The 14,495-nt window shown below is 41.4% G+C and overlaps 1 protein-coding gene across 7 annotated transcripts in view; it reads left to right on the plus strand.

The window, feature by feature from the left end:
• The window catches only part of Cdk5rap2 (CDK5 regulatory subunit associated protein 2), a 191,474-nt gene that overhangs the window by 15,588 nt on the left and 161,391 nt on the right, over positions 1 to 14,495 (plus strand). Inside the window, exons 1-2 of one of the 7 annotated variants that reach the window (XM_052716618.1) lie at positions 3,609 to 3,627; positions 14,368 to 14,438. The exons of 4 other annotated variants lie outside the window; for them this stretch is intronic. The gene's annotated coding sequence lies outside the window, so the exon portion shown is untranslated. Of the gene's footprint in view, positions 1 to 3,539; positions 3,628 to 14,367; positions 14,439 to 14,495 lie in introns of those variants that run through there. 2 more of the 7 variants (XM_052716617.1, XM_052716619.1) reach the window with 2 other exon arrangements.

Below are 14,495 nucleotides of genomic sequence, written 5' to 3' on the forward strand. Positions count from 1 at the left end.
GTCTGTCAGCTTTCAGAATCACTGTGATATGTGCATGGATTTTAAGGTGATGAAAATTGGGTTTTAGATCTCATTTGATAACTTACTGACCGGTGGTCCTTTATAGATGGCTTCCAGAACTTCCTGTGAAAGTGAAGCTAGTGGGGTATTTCAGAGTTACATAGCATTTTTTGAGTCTTGGTATAGGAAGAACCTAGCATCATGTCCAGCCTGCTGAAGTCTGCCCTAAGCTGATGGTTTCTAGACACTGCCCCAAGTTCTGCATATCAGTTTCTGTTTTCTGCTGATCCTTTTGTGTTTCCTTGTCCTTGAAATAAAATTCCTAAGTTCTTGCCATGGCCCACAAGGTCCTGACCAGTGTGATAGGCAGTTCCTTGTTGCTTGGTGCTCAACATGTTCCTGTCTCTGTGGAACAAAGTGCTCCATCACACAAACTGCTCTTCTCCACCACACCCAGCTTCTTCCTGTGTCAGGGCCTTCATGGATGCTCCACCCTGGCCTGGGACACTGTGTCTCCCTTTCCTTGGTTGTCTGGACCTTCATGTCTTAATTTTAATTTGACCTGCTTAGAAAGGTTATCCCTAGTGCTGTGTCCCAGTTCATTATTTTGTCTTCTAGCAATCAGTCAGCACCCTGTCTTTTTCAGTTAGGCTCTTACAGCTGTTTGTCATTATGTATGTATTTGTATACATGCTAACATGTATCACTTTTCTGTCTTGTACTCAACACTGAACCTAATAAAATAGTAGACTTTTAACAAGCATATGTTGATTGAATGAGGAACTGCATGACATACTGAACCACTAGGCTTTGATTGCTTACTCTGTAAAATGGGAAACAATATTTATCTCATAAGCTTGTGGTGAACACAGTGCCTGGCATATCAGGCCTTCAACAAATAGGTTATTCTATGGCAGTTGTTAATAAAATGAATGGAGATAGCACAGCTAGACAGAGACAGATTATAATGAGGATGGGGCATGTGGAACCAGAGTGACAGGAAAAAAAAAGCAGAAATGAAAAGGAGGTGAGGCTAGAGTGGGGACAGTGGGGAGCAGGGCAGAGGAACAAGAACCTGGTGGGATACAGACAGGTGGAAGTAGCCAAGCCTAGAGTGCACAGAAGGAGGTCACAGCCACTCTTTGTGGACTTACCTGTATGACATGGGCTCTTTGCAGTGTCCAGGAGTCAAGTTTGGCTTTTGACTGCTAATTGTCAGGCACAGGGATTTGTGGAGTGGCATGGCATAGATTGAGCCTTCTGAGTTCCCATACTTCTGTGTGTCCTGGCCATGCCCTCCAAAAACCTGGCCAGATGGTTGGCTGGGCAGTCTAAATTTTTACAATCTTTTTGAAGGCCATTTGGAAAGAGATTTTGATAGTCATAAAAATAAAATTACTCTTGAGCCCAGTAATCCATTTTGGGGAAATTTATCCTAAACAACCAACCCACTGGAAGGGAAAGAAAAAAAAAATTTCTGTTCATGAAGGTATTTCTTGCCACATTGTGTATAATTGTGAAAAATTGGGAGCAAGGGAAATTATATTTTACATTTGCCGTCTCTTTTACTCTTTGGAGCAAGCTTGTTTTGAGGCTATTTCACAAATGAGGAAGCGGCGGTTGCAAAGATGAAATGACCTGCCTGTGAGCCTGGTATGAGTTTAGACTTTATCTTTCAGGTTGTGAAGCCTGTGCACTTTTTACCACAGCACACTGAACCCATGAATGCTCAGTAGAGTAATGCTGAGTAATTGACTTTTACTCAAGTCAGCAAAACTTTATGCTATCTATGTGTGTGTGGGCACATACGTTTATGTGTATGAGAGTGTGTGTTCATGTGTATATGTGTATGTAAAGGTCAGAGGTCATCATTGAATGCCTTTTGCAATCTCTTTCCACCTTGTATTTTGAGACAAAAGTTTCTCACTGAGCTTGGAAATTACTGATTCAGCCAGGAAGTGCTGCGAATTTTCCTGTCTTTATCTCAGTAGTGTAGGATTACAGGCTTACATTGCCACCCCTGGCTGCTTTAAATGGGTGCTGGGGGTCAGGCTTGGATCTTTATGTTTGCATAACAGGCAAGCATTTTACTAAGTTATTTCCCCATCCTAGTGGAGTCTTTTAAAGTGATAATTATCACACACATAGTGCATAGACTCACATGGAGGCAAAATACCTATATATAATCTTAAATAAAGTGATAATTATGTTTACCTCTGTAACAGCATAAAACATACCTAAGGTGTAATATTACATGAAAGCAATGGAATCTACAAACTCACCTACATTGTGATGCTGTAAATGTTTATTTATGAGCAAAGACTGAAAAGCGTGTGCAGAGAACTGACTGATGAGGTGGTTATGTGCCATATGTTATATAGTTGTTTTTAAACCAGCTTCTTTTTTAGATTTAATTTTATTTAAATTATGTGTGCGTGTGTGTGTGTGTGTGTGTGTGTGTGTGTGTGTGTGTGTGTGAGGATGTGCACATGTGTGCAGATACCCAGAGAGGCCAGAGGTATGCGATTCCTCTGGAGTTGGAGTTACTGGCAGTTGTATGCTGTCTAATGTGGGTGCTGGGACTCCAACATAGGTCTTCTGGAAGAGTAGTACATGCCCTTAACCACTGAGCCATCTCTCCAGCCCTTAGTTTTTTGTTTGTTTTGTTTTGTTTTGAGACAGGTTTTTTTCCTCTAGTCACATAGCTGTTGCACTCACTATGTTGCCCAGGCTAGCCTTTAACTCGCTGTGATTCTCTAGCTTCAGATGTCTGAGTACTAGGATTATTGGCGTGAGCTATCATGCTTGGCTGGGATCCATGATATTACTGCTGCAGTTTTGTTTGTGAATCAATAGATATTTGCCTAGGAAAGTGTTCTTGATGGTTTGATGACTTTGGGGAGTGGATTGGCATCAGAAATAAATTCCAAAGCGTCCCCCTCACTTCACTAACTCATTTGGCTGCTGTTGGCAGAGTATTCTTATACACGGTATTGCTCACCAGAGATGAAGTTTGGGAGGCAAGAGTGCATGGGCTTCATTATGTCTGGGTGAGATAAGAATTTTTGTACATGCAAAGAGGGTAAAAAAATGTTAACCCAAAGCTGTGCTTGTGGAGGGCTACAGTGAGAAAAGGCTCCTTTTAAAAGCTCTGCCCTAGCCGGGCGGTGGTGGCGCACGCCTTTAATCCCAGCACTCGGGAGGCAGAGGCCGGCGGATCTCTGTGAGTTCGAGGCCAGCCTGGGCTACAGAGTGAGTTCCAGGAAAGGCGCAAAGCTACACTGAGAAACCCTGTCTCGAAAAACCAAAAAAAAAAAAAAAAAAAAAAAAAAGCTCTGCCCTATTTACGGTTTGCTAAGTGCAAGGCTCTGCCAGGTGCTTAGCTCATTTAGTTGTCACAACATCCCTTCAAGGTAATTGATTTTATTCTCATTTTAGAGATGAGCCAACAGTGACTCAAAGATGTTAAATAATCTTCCCAAGGTCACACGACTCAGAAGCAGCAGCAGACTTGGTTTCTGCCACCCCAGAGCCCTTGCTCTGAAAGAATGACATGCTAGGCCTTTGGCTTTGGAGCTCTGACAAGCCAGGAAACAGAGGGAGATACTTTGCTTATGCTCTGCTGAGGTGGGCCTAGTTCTTTTTTGTGCAGTTGACTTTTGTTTTTCTTGTCCTTTGGGTGGAACTTGCAGCCAGCCAAGGCTTTTGGTGGAGAGTGAGAGCAGGAGAACCAGAGTCACCCAGAGGCAGATCTTGCAAATAGGACCCTCTCATTTCAGATGACTGCAGTTCCCAGCAGTGTGGGCTGGAGTCTTTTGAGGGCTGGAGAGTGGCAGGCAGATACAGCCCCAGTGTTAGATTACTTTTGAGCACTATTTTTCTAAGGCATATTTGGTGGGTTTATATTTGGGACTGTTTATTCCTCTCGCATAGTAAGCAGTTCTCAGTTCTTCCACATCATGTTTTTTTTCCCCCTTGAATTTGTTTCTCATAGAGGGGAACATGTGCACAAGGAAAGCATTATTGTAGTTTGAATTCTTTTCTGCAAAGTGTGTGTGTGTGTGTGTGTGTGTGTGTGGGTGTGTGTGTTATGCGTGTGTATGATAGTGAGTGTGTGAATATGTATGTGCAAGTGTGCTTGTTCGAGTGTGTGCTTGTGTGTATGTTTGTGTTTATGATTGGGCATTTAGTTGTGCACATGGTTTGTGTGTGTGAAAGTCAGAGGCAAGCTAAGTGTTGATTCTTGCCTCTTCACCCTGTTTATGTCAGACTAGCTGACCTAAGAGCTTCCTGGGATTCGCCTGTCTCCATTCTCCTTCTCACCAGAGGGGTGCTAGCAATGTAGATGGGTGCTACTGCATCTGGGTTTACATGGATTCTGGGGAGCTGAAGTCAGGTCTTTGAGCTTATGTGGCAAGCATTTTACTCACTGAGCCATCTCCCAGGTCCCAATGTCGTTTCAATTCTTATGCCTGTGGTAGGCACTATACTAAATATTGTGACTCATTTCTTTTAATACTTATTTAATTCTGGCCCATTTCTACAGGTGGAAGAACTGAGGCAGACAGACAGAAGAAACCTGACTGTGGTTACGCAGCTAGTAAAGTAGTTAGACTGTGTTTGTTCATTAATTTATTTATTCACTTAAATGTTGGTTGAGTGTCTACTTGTTCTAATGCAGTGCTTAAATCTGAGAAACTGATGAAGGGTTAGGTCCTACCTCGTCCACAAAAATGGATTAAATTTATGTAATGAACATGATAACAAAGAAGAAACATGTAAATCGGTAAGATGAAAAGGCATAGCTGTTGCAGAGGGTGGCTTGGTGGCTGGTGGAGATGGGTACCACTTGAGGTCTTGCAGTTTGTCGATGATGCTGAAGTTCAGGGGGAGAGTATAAGACAGAGGTACCAGAAGGTACAACAGAAAGAGTGCTGAGGCTCAAGGACCAGAAAGGAAGTTAGTGAGGCTGGACCATTGTGAGCAGGGGGAGATGATGACCGCTGATGGGTCTGGCATGGTGGGCAGGAGCCCACTCTGGGACATATTTGAATGTAAGAGTGATGGGAAAAGCAAACAGAAACAAACAAATAAAGAAAAAAGCATTGAAGGGTTTATGCAGGAGAGTGGCATGAGCAGATCTGTCTGACTGAAGACAGCAAGGCTCTCTTTCCTTGACCCAAGCATCTGGCCAGTGTTCTAGTTCTCTCTTGTGTTTCAGACAAGTGCACACGAGATGGAGATGTTTTCTCTCAGAGGTAAGGTGGGTTGAAAGGTGAGTGACCAGTGGGACAGTGCAGTGTTGCTAAGATGGGGAGAACAGAGGAAGCATCAGAAGAGTTACCAGTCCAGCCAGAGAAAACTTGAGGCAAGTGATGCTAGACAGAGAACTGACTGGCCATTTGGCCAGACGGCTGGAAAGACAGTGTTTGTGTCGAATTCTTTTCATTTGGGTCTTTTTGACATTTGCTTGACCTTATGAAGGCACATTTGCTTTTCCCTTATGCTTAAAACAGTTCTTTATAAATAGGACAAATATTCTTTCAAGTGTTGTTAAGAATTTTAGTTTTATGTACAATGTGAGCATTCTAAGCAACTGCCATAAATATTTTATTGGTAGCTGAGTAATAGAATAAGATTTCTCTTTATAGGAAGCATCTGGCACGTAGAGTTTTGTTTGAATGAATGTTTTACATGCTGTTTTCTTAAACATTTAAAAGGAGCTTTAATGAACCTTCCAGTTGTTTCTTGTGCTATTCTTGTTAGCCACAAAATTGAAGCCTTAAAAGTATTATTAACAAGTGGGCAAGGGTAGAAAGCTTAAAAAGTATATTGAACACAGAATATGCTTTTTATTTATCCAGTTCTAAAACTGTATTTGTTAAAAAGGATGGTGTATGTGGGATATGGAGATGGTTCAGTGCATAAGAACATTTGCGGGCAGTCAAGAGGACCAGAGTCTGGGTCCTAGCACCTATGGAACTAGGAGTCTTGCACATGCCTGTAACTCAGGCTTCAAGGTCAGCAGAGACAGGAGCATTATTGGGGCTTTCTGGCTTCTGTTCTATGAGTTCAGGTTCAGGGAAAGACCCAGTCTCAAAGGAATAGACAGAGAGTGGTAGCAATGGATATCTGATGCCCTCTTCTGGTCTCCATGTACATGCATACACATGTACATACACAGACACTACACACATAAATAAATCTTTAAAAAGAGAATAGTATATGACCTTAATTATTTTAAAATTGCTAAAAAGGAAGCCTAATGACCATGTACATGTGATGATGTGCTAGAGTCTAAGTGTGGCTATTCCTATTTTTATCATATTCAGCTGCCTTATGTCAATTGTCTTTTTCCTTTCCTTTCCTTTCCTTTCCTTTCCTTTCCTTTCCTTTCCTTTCCTTTCCTTTCCTTTCCTTTCCTTTCCTTTCCTTTCCTTTCCTTTCCTTTCCTTCTTCCTTCCTTCCTTCCTTCCTTCCTTCCTTCCTTCCTTCCTTCCTTCCTTTCTTCCTTTCTTTTCTTTCTTTCTTTTCTTTCTCAGGTCTGGAACTCACTGTGTGGACTAGGGCTATCTTATTTAACTTCATTGAAGTATAATTTATATAAAAAATAAATTTTACCAGTTTTATGTATTAGATGAATTTTGACTTGTGTGTTCCTGTAACTAATAGTAACTAAAATATATATGATTATAGGTTTTTTTCTGTGTGTGTGTATGTATGTATGTATGTATGTACTGTTGTAAGCTTTTGCAACCATTACCAGAATCAGCATGTACAACAGTTCCATAGTAACAAAAATTCTCTTGTGTTGTCTCTTTGTGGTTAAACCCTCTCTCTGCCACAAACTTCTGACTACTAGTGGTCTATTTTCTCCATACCTATAATTTTCTTTTTCCTGGAATATCACATACATGGAAGCATGTATTAATGTAATGTTTGGGACAAGCTTCCTTCTGGTGGCATGTCCTTGAAACCCATTCATGGTCTACATCTCATAGCTGCTGATGCTCTTTCAAAGTATCAGTGTAACTATTTGTCCATTAGGGTTTTGAAGGGCTTTTGACTTCTTCCCAGCTTTCGATGCTTAAAAATAAAGCTGCAGCAGCCCTTTGTGTCCAAGTTTCTGTGTGAGCATAGGTTTTCATTTCTTTAGAGTCAGTAGGAGTGAAATTGTAGCATCATTGGTAAGTGTAGGTTTTGGTCAGAAACTGCCAAACTGCTAATTGGTGTCGCTGTTCCATTTTGCATCCCACAGAGCGAGAATTTTGCTTGCTTCTCATTTCCTTCTGCATTTGCTGTTGTCAATTAAAAAGTAGTTTTAGCTCTTATAATAGATGTATTTTTCATTATAGTTTTATTTTATATTTCCCTAAAAGCTAAGGATGTTGGAATGTTTTTTGTTTTTGGGGTTTTTTTTTTGGTGCCTATTTACCATCTGCATATCTTCTGCTGTGAACCTTCTGCTCAAGTCTTCTGCCTTTTTTTCTCCTAGAAAAATTGGGTTTTTGGTTGTTTTCTTACAGTTATATTTAGAGAGGTATTATGTATTCTGGATATAATTCCTATGTAGATATGTGATATGCAAATATTTTCTTCCAGAGTGCAGCTTGTCTTTTCATTCTCTTAACACTGTTTTTCAGAGCAAGCATTAAATTTTCATGAAGCCCAATTTATTGATTTTTTTTTCTGTTATGGATCATGCCTTCAGTGTTATGTCTAAAGAACTGTTTGCTTTGTTCTAGAGCACAACAATTTTCTTTTATATATATTTTTAAAACAATCATATTGTTTTATGTGTCGCATTTAGATTTGTGAGCTAATTTAAATCAACTTCTGTTTAAGATGTAATTTAGGTCAAGGTGAGTTTTTTCATAAAAGGATATCCAGTTCTAATACCATTTGTTGAAAGGAAGACTGTTTTTTCTCCTTTTCATTCATTCATTTATGTATCGTGTGTGCATGGGCAGTGTGCACCACACTGCATGTGTGGAGGTCAGAGCACAGCTTGACGGTTTTTTCTTCTACTGTGGGGGTTCTCAGCCTTGGTGCAGACCCCTTAGCTCCTGAACCAGCTCTCTGCTTGCTTTTTCCTTTGCTTGCTTTCACTCAGATGACAGAACTCTCCTGGCTGTGTGTGGAAGGGTATTTTTCAGTATTTCCTGCCTCCACTTTACATTCTCCTCTTTCTAGATGGTTTCAATTTATCTGGCTCTTCACTGTTTCAAGTAAACTTTATAATCAGCTTGCCTGTGTTTACAAAAAAACCCCTGCTAGTGTTTTAATTGGATTTGTGTTAAATCTTTAAGTAAATTTCAAGAGAACTGATACTTTGGTAAGCAGAGTCTTCTAATCCAGGCATTTGTTAAGAATCTTTACTTACATTGGTTGTAGGGGTGTCATCTGTGTTTTGTATTTTTAAATACACAGTTGTGTGTCGTATTGGGCTTATGCTGAAGGGTTTCATTTTTGGAGCTATCACAGCTGTTGCTTAAAAAGTTCAGTTTATGGTTATTTGTTGCTACTCTATTGAAGTACAATGGGTGTTTGCATGACCTTGCCATAATTACTTTTAGGTACTAGAAACTTTGTGGATTCTTTCAGCTCTGTTTCTTTCTTTCTAATGTGAGTGCCTTAAATTTTGCCTGTGTGTGTGTGTGTGTGTGTGTGTGTGTGTGTGTGTGTATAGCACACATAATATATGTATATGTTACATATGTGTGTATGTATGTGTGTGTGTGTGTGCGCACGCGCGCACATACGCATGTTTTATTATACTGCCCAGGACTTTAAATACAGTGTTGAATAGCAATTCTGAGAGTAGATATTCTTCCTTTATTCCTGAAGTTAGAGTAATAGCATTCAGTTTTTCTTCCTTTGGGAAATAAATAAATAAACAAACAAATTATATATATGTATATATACACACACATACATACACACATATGTAACATATACATATATTATGTGTGCTATACACATACACACACACACACACACACACACACACACACACACACACACACACACTATAGTTACTTTTAGCAAATTAATGAAGTTTCTAATTCCTGCTTGGGTGAGTCCCTCTCCATGTCCCAAATGCAAGTTGGGTTTGGTAACATGTATCTTCTGCATGTGCTGATATGATGATACTCTTTTTGACTCTTTGGTTTGTTAGTGTGGCAGCTTATGTGGCTTGACTGAGGAGCAGTCAATTACCCTTGTGTGGCTGGGATCAATCTAATGATGTAGCAATCTGTTTATTCAATTTCCTAGCTTCAGCCATAGGTTTTGTGTTTATTATCATGAAGGATTTAGTCTGTAGTTTTCCTGTAATATTTCTGTCTGCTTTTGGTAGAGAAGGTTGTTCTCATAAAGCCAGGTAAAAAAGACCCACAACCTGCCTTTTCTGGAAGAAGTTGAAAAGAACGGGCATTGCTGACATTGCTTTTCATTTAAGTATTTGATAGAAATTGTTATTGAAATCATCAGCATTTGTATTTTCCTTCTTTCCTCTTCTCTCTCTCTCCCTTCCTCCCTCCCTTCCTTCTTTCCTTTTTTTCTTTGAGGCAAGATATATAGCCCAAGGCTGTCCTGGAACTCACTGTGTACTGAAGACTGATCCTAAACTCCTGGTCTTCCTGCCTCTGCCTCCTAAGGGCTGGCATTGCATCTTATACCACCTTATATGTGGTGTTGGGGATGGAATCCAGGGCTTCAAACATGCCAGGCAAGCATTCTACCACATGACTTACATCCTCAGCATTTGTATTTTCCTTCTTTCCTCTTCTCTCTCTCTCAGCAATGCCCGTTCTTTTCAACTTCTTCCAGAAAAGGCAGGTTGTGGGTCTTTTTTACCTGGCTTTATGAGAACAACCTTCTCTACCAAAAGCAGACAGAAATATTACCACATGACTTACATCCTCAGCCCCTATAAGACTTTAAGTACAAATTTAGTTTTGAAGATAGGTATATCACTGTTTAGATTGTGTTTTGGTGAGTTGGTTGTATTTGCTCTCTGATGTCTGGACAGAGAATCGTGCATGCTATCCTTTTAATCATTGTGGAATCTGTGTTGATTTGCCCTAGTTCATCCTTTTTTCTAGTTTTTTTATTTTCTTTGAAGACTAGGAATTAAACCTGGGGGCTCATACATGCTTCTGTTTTATTTCTTCTCTGATGCTATTATTAGAGATTTGTTAGTTTCATTTGTAATTTGAAAAAAGTAAATTTTAAACTCAAGTTTTCTCTGTTGATTCCCTCCACCCTTTAAAAAATTTAACATAATTTTTTTATTGAATTTTTGGGAATTTCACATCATGCACCCCAATTCTGCTCATTTCTCAGTCCCTCCATATCATCCCCTCTCCCCTACAACAGCCCCCCCATGAAAATTAAAAAAAAATCAAACCAAAACAAGCAAACAAATAAAAACAGAAAGAAAAACAAACCAAACCAAACAACAAAACAAAACCCTCTTTGTTTCTCCCTCTTTCCCACCTCTCCAACACCTCCTTATTCGTCCTGGTGGTATTGGGAGCTGCAATGTGTGACACAGTACACCCTTTTGTCCAATCAGCTTTCCTTGCAAATGTTTAATGTAATGAGTCATTGGTTTTGTTCAAGGCCTCTGGTTTCTGGTACACCATCATCACTGGATCCTCACCAAAACTCCTCTCGAATATCCTGCTGTTTCCTCAGTCATGGAGATCCTGCAGTGATCGGTTACACAGGACCAGTCCTTTCATGAACTCTAGCAGGTCCTAGATGAGGTAGATGTTAGGTTGGGCAACTCCAGGCCCAACTGTGGGCCTGAGTGGTAGTTGAGCTGGTAAGTTCAAGCCATTGGGGCCACCCTCCTCAGGCGAGGGGTGGAACCAGCTCCCCTATGTCCATGCCATCAGGGTCATCTCTCCACTACCAGTGGTGAGGGTTGGGAAGTAGGGGGCAGCTCTCTTGCTGCAGTGTCCAGTGAGGGGCAGGGCCAGTTAATCCAGGGCCAGCAAAGGACAGGACTGGCTCAGCATGACCCTGTGATTCCATTAATGGTTCCTATGGCCCCCTGAAGTGACATGGGCCACTACATAAACACACACCCCAGCTGCAGCAGGACCATGGACCCAAACATGTCCTTTGGCAGCAGCTTGGGTCTGGACAACATCCTGGCTCCAGGTGGAAGCACAGGCCACTCAGATCAGGATGGCTCTAGTGGAGGCATGATCTCCAGACACTAACAAGGATACAGGTTGGGGCCCTGGCCCTGGGGCTTTTGTGTAACCTTTGGTGGCAGCACAGACCTTGGCTTTGGTGGGACCGTGGACCTAGACATGGTCTTTGGCAGCAGCTGGGTCTGGATGTCACCATTGCCTCAAGGTGGCAGTTCAGGCCACTCAGATCAGCACAGCCCCAGTGATAGCATGGCCCTCAGACACTAACAGAGCTCCAGATCTCAGGTAGCCACATGGCCTTTGATTATAACAGGAAACTAGGACAACAATACAGACCCTGGCTGCAGTAGGGCCATGGCCCTCATTTGCAGCTCTGGCCTGGATGTTACCATGGCATTGGGTAGCAGCTCAGGCCACTCAGATCTGCATGGCCCCAGCTGCAGCATGGCCCTCAGTCACCAGTGTGGACTCAGGTGGCTGACCTGATCTCAATGGCGGCATAGACCATGGACTTCAACACAGACTGCAGCTCAGTAGGACCATAGACCCAGATGTGGTCCTTGGTAGCAGCCCAGGTCCGAATGTTACCAAGGCTCTAAGTGGCAGTACAGGCTACCCAGACCGGCATGGCCCTGGTGGTGGTGTGGCCCTCAGACATCAACATGGCCCCAGGTGGCAGCCTTTACCCTGGGAATCCACATGGCTTTGTAGCAACAGGAGCTATGGACATTAACACAAACCCTGGCTGCTATAGGGCCATAGGCCCAGACATGGCCATCGGCAGCAGCCTGTGCCCAGGAGACACCATGGCCCTGGATGGTAGCACAGGCCACTTAAATCATGGCTGGTTGCAGCATGGCCCCCAGACTCTAACAGGCTACAGGCTGTATCCTAGACCTCAGGCCTCTACGTGGCCCCTGGTGGCCACATGGGCCATTGACTTCAACACAGACACCAGTTATGGTAGAACCACGGACATGGTCCTCTGGAGCTGCCTGGGTCTGGATGTCACCATGGCCCCAGGTGGCAGCACAGGACACCCTGATGGGCATAGCCCCAGCAGTATCGAGCCATCAGACACCAACTTGGCCTTAGGTGACAGCCCAGCCCCTGGTAATCTGAATGTCCCTCATGGCAACAGATGCCACCCACATCAAACAGACCCAGGCTGCAGTAGGGCCATGGGTTTTTTTCCCCTTTCTATTTCACTAATTTCTAGTCTTGTATTTATTTTACCCTTAATTTTGCTTTCTTTAGGTTTATTTTGCTCATTTTCCTGCTTCTGAGCTAGAGGCCTCAATTGTTGACTTGAGACCTTTCTTGGCTAAAGTATCTGACAGTAGAGATTTCCTCCTCAGCATTGATATCACTGTGTCCAGCCATTTTTAATATATGATATTTTTGTTTTTGTTTAATTCAGAGTGTTTCTTAGTTTCCTCCGCAGCTGCTTCTTGATCCACATGTGGACTGGTTAGAAGCGTGTTGCCCTATGTCTAAGCATTTGGGGATTTTTCACTGTTCTTTTTAGTTCCTGACTTTTGGGATAATTGCATTATGATCAGAGAGTATAGTTTGGCTTTGTGTTTCTAAGTGTGTTAAGGTTTGTTTTGTGACCTAGAATATCTTGGCAAAGTCCCTGCTCACTTGAGTGCCTAGTTAGCATCTCTTGAATGTAAGATAGACCTTGCTGGTTGATAGTATTGCTTAAAGTTGTTATGCATTCTTTCTGACTTTTGCTTTGTTTTTTTCCTTCTTGATTAATGAGAAAGGAGTATTGATAACTCCAACAGTAACTAATTGGTGCAATTCTCCTTCCTGTTCCGTGTCATGAATCTAACACTGCAGTGCCAGGCTTGTACACATTGGGGTCATTGTTTTTTTTATCATCGTGCAGTATCCCTCTTGTTCTTGACTGAGTCTTTGCTTTGACGTTATTATAGCTTTCTTGTATTTAGGGTTCACACACTGTATTTTTTTCTGTTCATTTAAAATATTTTTAACCTTTATTTTTATTTTATGTGTGTGGGTGTTCTGCCTGCTTGCATTCAGTGTGTGTGGAGGCCAGAAGAGGGCATTGGATTCCCTGGGACTGGAATTACAGATGTTTTTGAGCCACCATGTGGGTGCTGAGCATCAAACCTGGGTTCTCTAGACAAGCAACCAGTGCTCTTAATCTCTGAATTGTCTCTTCAGCCTTCCTTGTTTACTTTTAATTAACTTACTTCTATCCTTAGGAAAATAGTATAAATTTCTTTTTTTCTTTTGGTTTTTTGAGACAAGGTTTTTCCGTGTAGTTTTGGTGCCTGTCCTGGATCTCGCTCTGTAGACCAGGCTGGCCTCAAACTCACAGAGATCCACCTGGCTCTGCCTCAATTAAAGGCGTGTGCCACCACCGCCTGGCATATAAATTTCTTGCATATAGCACCTAATTTGCTTTTTAAATATCACATTTACTTATTTATTTATTTATTTTTTGTGTGTACATGTGTATGTTACAGGAATGAGTGTGGAGTTCTGAGGACAACTTGCAGGAGTTGTTTTTCTTCTTTTACCATGTGAATCCTAGGGTTGGAACTCAGGTTGTTTGGCTTCTTAGCTATCTCATCAGCCCCATAATTGGCTTTAAAATCTTTTCTAACAGTCTCTGTATTTTAACTGGGGTATTTATTACATTTGCATTTAATGTAAATCAATGTGTTTTGACTTAATTTTTTTGACATACAATTTTTAAACATTTTCTAATTTCTTATTTTCTTTTCAAATCTCTTTTTTACAGTATTTGAATACTTTTCATACTTCATTTAAATATATTTGATTCGATTTTAAGTAGATCTTTGTATAGTTTCTCTTCAAATCTTTAAGACATTTTAGTGGCTGCTTTTGAGGTAACTTCTCCCTCCACCCCCTCCTCCCTCCCTTCTTCCACTCTTCCTTCTTTTCTCCCTCTCTCCCTCCATTGTCCTTTATGTTTCCTCCCTCCTCTTTCCATTTCACCATAGTAAGATGTGACAATGTTACTGTTGTCTTTATCCCAAACGTATTGTAGTAACATACTTGACACCACTCCCCAGTCTATGTTATGATTTTACTTCAACTGTCACATCCATTTTGAAGAGTATATGGACTTTTCATTTGAATAGTTTCTGTAACTGAATATGCAGATATTAACAATTGACATTTCTTTTCCTTCTACTTCCAGGGTTCCACACTGCCTTTGGTATCATTTCCTTTCAATCTGAAGAACTCCCTCTGTCATTTCTTTTAGAGCAGGTCTGTTGCTGATGAATCTCTGTATTTTCCTGCATTTGAGAGTGCCTTGTTCTACTT

Source organism: Peromyscus californicus, unplaced genomic scaffold (genome assembly GCF_007827085.1).
Source record: "Peromyscus californicus insignis strain IS unplaced genomic scaffold, ASM782708v3 Scaffold_5__1_contigs__length_169319896, whole genome shotgun sequence".
Lineage (NCBI taxonomy): Eukaryota > Metazoa > Chordata > Mammalia > Rodentia > Cricetidae > Peromyscus > Peromyscus californicus.